Source organism: Octodon degus, unplaced genomic scaffold, assembly GCF_000260255.1.
Source record: "Octodon degus isolate 3935 unplaced genomic scaffold, OctDeg1.0 scaffold00280, whole genome shotgun sequence".
Lineage (NCBI taxonomy): Eukaryota > Metazoa > Chordata > Mammalia > Rodentia > Octodontidae > Octodon > Octodon degus.
In genome coordinates, this window is record NW_004524856.1 from 85969 (window position 1) to 91798 (window position 5830).

The 5830-nt window shown below is 36.7% G+C and overlaps 1 protein-coding gene across 3 annotated transcripts in view; it reads left to right on the top strand.

Moving 5' to 3' along the window:
* The window catches only part of Phka1 (phosphorylase kinase regulatory subunit alpha 1), a 191536-nt gene that overhangs the window by 48264 nt on the left and 137442 nt on the right, over window positions 1–5830 (top strand). The window lies entirely within an intron of this gene.

The window sequence follows — 5830 nt, forward strand, 5'->3', positions numbered from 1 at the left end:
GTACTAACAGTGTTTGGACAGAATATCCTGTCTGCTTCTTGTACTATGGATAACCACTAAGAAGATAACAATGTACAGTGTATTGACTATCAAAACTGTCCTATTAATCAGCTATGAAACTGTCTCATTCATATTTATTTCTCAATAAATAAATAAACAAATAAAATGATAAAAAAATTTTAAAAATTAAAGATACACGTGTAATTAGAAAGTCTGGTCTGGAATACAGCTTCAGTTAAACAGAAAAAAATATGTTAGAAATACAAGTCAAAACAGGAACAATTATAAAGGAATAATTTAATAAAAAATTATCAGGCTATGACAGGTAGAACAAAAATAATTTTGCAAACAATTTGAATTATATAATTAACACAGTTGAATGAATAAATAAATGTATATGGAATTTTGTACCTACAATATATTTATCCCCTGGATAATCTTTTTTTCTTTTAAATGAATTTTTAAATCATCAAAGTGGCATAGATATTGTATTTTCAATTACTGTACCTACTTCTGTGTAGCCCAATTGTGTTTTATTTAACAGTGTTCACCATCACTGGCCATTAGAGAATTGCAAATTGAAACAACACTAAGATACTGTCTTACTCTGGAAGAAATGACAATCATCAGGAATCAAATAAGTGCTGGAGAGGCTGCAGGAAAGAGGAAAATTGTTGGTAGAAATGTAAACTAGTACACCTAATCTGGCAATCAGTATGGAGGTTGCTCAAAAAACTAAAAGTAGAAATTCCATGTGACCCAGCTATTCTTCTTCTAGCTATCTTTGCTAAACAGTTAAAGAGGGCCGACCAGATAGCTCAGTGGACTAAATGCCTGCGTAGGCAGGTGCAGGATCAGGGTTTAATCTCCAGAGTGTCCTGCAGGTCCCACCCCCGGGGTGTGTTGCGTAAGCAACTGACTGGGCATGGTGGTGCGCACCTGTAACCCCAGCGCTTGGGAGGCTGAAAACAAGTATCACTACAAGTCGGATCTACATAGTGAGACCTTGTAGACCTGTACTAAATACCAAAAAAAGTTAAAGATGTCATATTACAGCAATAATGCATACTCACATTTATAGCAACACAGTTTATGATACCGAACTCATGGGAAAAGCTATGTGCCCATCAACAAGCAAAGAGATCAAGAAAAAGTAGGGCCGGCCAAATAGCTCAGTGTATGAAAGTGCCTGCAAGCAGGTGCAGGGGCAGGATGTTCCATCCCGGGGCCTGCCAAGCTGGCCCCGCCCCCAGGGGGCTCTGAGACAGCAATTAAGACTGGGTGTGGTGGCACAGTCTCTTGGGAAGCTGTAAACAGGCAGATCACTATGAGTCCGATCTAGTAGTAAGACCCTGAACACATTGTAGACTCTTTCCTAAAATTAAAAACAGTGGTATTTATACATACAGTAAAGTTCTATTCTGCCATAAAGAAGGATAAATTTGAGGCATTTATAGGGAAATGGAAGCATCTCAGAACTATAATATTAAGTGACATAAATGAGACACACATGATTTCTATGGCAAACCCAAAATAAAAATAAAGAGCAAAATAAAAGGAAGTAGGAAGCAGGGAGAACTTTTGAAATGGGGTGGGGAAGGAGATATGGAGGGAGTGGAAGAGGAAGAAAAGAAAAAGAGAGGTTTGAAAGATAAATTTGAATTAAAAACTGAAAGTGGAACTTTTGCAAGCGAGAAGGGCAACAAGAATTGGAGGAATGGTAGAGAAAGGGGACAAAAAAAGAGTTAAGATGTGTTATGTCTGTGCACCAACTCCCCACAATAAGTGTGATCATACATGTACTGATTTTAAAAATCTCATGTCATTGAACAACATAACAAAACATCCTCCTGTGTCTTTTCATACACATTAATCTAGTTCACTCTTTTCCGTTGCCGTAGATTAATAATTGTATTATCGATGGAATTCTCTATTGTTGTACTGTTCCAAATAATGTTTTAGCAGGGATCTTTGCACATACATCCTGTAACTTGCACAAACAATTTCGTAGGATAGATTTCTAAACGTGGAACAACTGTGTTAAGGTATATACACTTTAAAATTGCCCTCCCAAAATTTTCCCAGTAGTCTTACCTTTCTTCCAACTGTATATGATACACACCTGCCATTATATATCATATATGTCTCTTTCTTCAATTAACTCTGGATATTATCAATATCATTGAATATTTTACCTAAATTTTTTGACCCCTGAAGGTTTTTTTTTATTTTAAAATCATTTCAAAGTGGAAAAATTGCTAAAATGGTACAATCTTAGTTTATCTTAGTTCTTCACTTGTTAACATCTAGTTTATCTTTCTCTCTCATTGTTTACACACACACATACGCACATGCATGCATGCACACACTTTTTTTGAACTAGTTTGGAGCACATTGCAGCCTTAATGTCCAACTAAATACTTAATACTGCATTGTGAATTGCCTTAAAGTTGCTTTTATAACTATGGTACAATATTCAAAATCAGAATATGAACACTGACATTACTAATAGTTAATTTATAGACACCATCTAAATTCTTTAACTATCCCAATAATGTCATTTTGTGCAAAAGTAGAAAATTCCTGTGATACAGGATCCAATCTAGAATAACATGTTACCTTTAGTTGTAATATCTCTTTACCCTTCCTGGATCATGTATGAAGCTCCCAGGCCAGATTTTATTGGCTCAAACCCAGGACATCCTCCTGCATGCTAAGCATTTGATCTACTAAGATACAATCTCTGTCTTCCTTCACCTTTTACTACCCAGAGTCAGGCCAGTTACTTTATAGAGTGTCCTTCGATTTGATTTTTTCTGAATTTCCTTATGATTTTAGTCAAAAGCACTTGCCTGGCAAGTGCAAGGGCCTGAGTTCATTCCCCGATTTCCCCCCAAAAGAAGATTTTATTTAAGTTATGTGGGGTTTTTTTTGAGGTTATGAGTAGAATATATTTATTGGGGGAAAGAAAGCTCCTGTCTGAAAGAGGGACAGGAGGGGGACCCTGAGTGGGTTGTCCCCGGGAAGCTGTCTCTTCCAGGGACTTTTCTAGAGTAAAACCATGTTGTGAGTCAGGCCTAAGGTGGTTGAGAGCATGGGAACTTGCTTAGGTGGGCATGAGGTGGGACGAAGCTATGGTCAACCAATGAGATTACAAGCACCACTGTTCAGGTAAAATTGATTAAATCCAGTACCAAATGAGGAAGCAAGTCACATAGCAAGGGGGCATGAATATGTATCAGGGTCTTTTCCTGTTGGGGATTAAGTTAGTGACTCATTTGGGCTCTTTCAAGGTGATTAGTGCCTATTTAGAATATCAATCCCTGATGTCCATCCCTAGGGAAGTATGTAGCTGTATTTGTTTACTATTTTGTCTTGAGGTCTGACCCATAGGGAGTATCTGTCTCTTTCAAGTTGCAGTCACCTTGTCTTCCATCTTGTCTCGAGGGACTGGCACTGTCTGACTACCTATAATATTTCTATCTAATTCAGCTGCTTACAACATTCCCCCTCTGAAGAAGTAACCCAAACTGCTGTGAGGGAAACGTGGCCAATGACCGCTCTGGCTTCTTCAGGCTGAGAGGGGTCATAGTTGTTGACTGGCAGTCAGAGATACTCTCCAGAGGTTCTACCCAAAGGCCCTTAATAGACACCAGGCATTGTTATCTTGGTTAGATGTAATAGCTTTAAAGCTGGGAGAGACAAAGCCAAAGAAACTATTAAACATACATGGGTCAAATAATCACAACAGGATAATTATGAATACAGTCAAAAATTATTTTCAGCAAGTAGACAGTAATGACTTCCCATAAAAATGATAAAGATAGGGTCCAGGGGACCTCAGCATTTTACATACCATTGATTTGAATATCTAATATGTTGAACAGCTATTGAGACATTAGAAGGATCTGGAATGTCATAACATCTTAAAGTTTATAATTATAAAAAGGCTAGTTAGAACTTTTTGTAGGTCTATTAACAGAGATCTCTTAAATAAGGGGTTTAATTCCTTTTTTTATCTTTCATGGCCATTGGGTATTATCTCAAATAAACTGACCAATTCTTATTATTACTGGGGGCACATGAATTACAGGACATAGGGAAAACACTGAATACTCTCCAGTTGACAAGTGGGGCCATTGGCTGGATAACTACTGACACATCTCCGTGAGCATCTAGTTTAACAGGCTTTCTCCTTATATTGGCAGTTAACATAGGTTCCCTCAGGCTGAGAGGGGAAGACAAGTTACGTGTTTTTGGTGAGAATATCACAGAGATGATGCTATATTCTTAGTCTGTTATCAGGGAGCATGGGGTATGAATGTGTCCCATTAATGTTGATGTTATCTTTGATCACTTCATTAAGGTGATTTCTGCTGGGTTTTTCTGCTATAAGTTTTCTTGATTTTCCCTTCTTTATTAATGAGTATTTTGTGCCTTGTCTATTTCTACTTAGGCTATAAATCTCATTTAGATAACACTTCTTTAGAGAAGCATCCCAGAACTATGTCTTACACCGAAGACTAGGTTAAGTCTCCTTCATAATTAAGGAACTACACACAACTAATAAATACTTGAAGTAATGTTCAACCATCAAAAATTTCATATTTTGGGGGGCAAGCCAAATAGCTCAGCAGATTAAAGTGCCTGCAAGCAGGCACAGGGGCCAGGGGTTTGATCACCAGGCCTGCTGTGCCGGCCCTGCCCCCAGGGCACGCTGACATGGCAATTGAGACTGGGCATGGTGGCATGTGCCTGTAATCCCAACTCTTGGGAAGCTGCAAACAAGTGGATCACTGAGTCCAATCTAGTAGTGAGACCCTGAACACCTTGTAGACTCTTCCCTGAAATACAAAAGAAAGAAAGAAAGAAGAAAGAAAGAAAGAAAGAAAGAAAGAAAGAAAGAAAGAAAGAAAGAAGAAAAAAAGTAATATTCTGTTTGTATTAAGTAAAGTATTGTCATATACTGAACTAGTGATAGTTACATAGCTATAACATACATGAAAAGTAATTGAGCATTATGTCTCAAAAATCATTTATACTCTTTGACCCAATGATCCACTCCAGAGAACTAATTTTTTTAAAAAACTCAAGATGAAAAAGTATTATTTCTTAGCTTGACAACAAACATACTGTATATCATGCTGTGTGCTAGATATTGGTTAAAACAAATCTCTGACTTCAAAGAATTTATAATTTAGCAAGAGATGTTTCTCAAAGTGCTGTGTCTAGTGCATCCAAATTAAAGACAACTTAAATTTCTTTTTTTGTCAACTTAAATTTCTAATAAACAAATGGCCAAATATGGTTTATTATAGCCATATGGGAGAATATTATGAAAAGATTTTACGATATAGAAAAACACTCATGCTATATTATTAGTTATAAAAAGTAAGTACCAGATGTGGTTCAATTATATACAAATATACATAGGAAAAAATTAAAAAGAAACATCAAAGTATTAAGTGATTGTTTTGGGTGTAGTATATTTTATTTCATGATTAGAAAAGTAATAAATTAATAAAGTGTATTAAAAGTACCGATCTCACTTGTATGTGCAATCTTACAAAGTCAAACTCAGAAGTAGAGAGTAAAATGATGGTGACCAAATGCTAACGTATGAGGAGAGGAGTTGTTGATCAAGGAGTACAAAGATTCAGATAGATAAGAGGCATAAGTTTTGAGACCTGTTGGCAGCAAGGTGACTACTCAATAAAAGTGTATATATTTTTAAAGCATAGGAACTCTTCCTTTTCCTTGTTGGCTCACAACATTTATTTTTAAATCAATTGTATGGGGCCGGGGAGATGGCTCAGTGGAATAAGCGCTT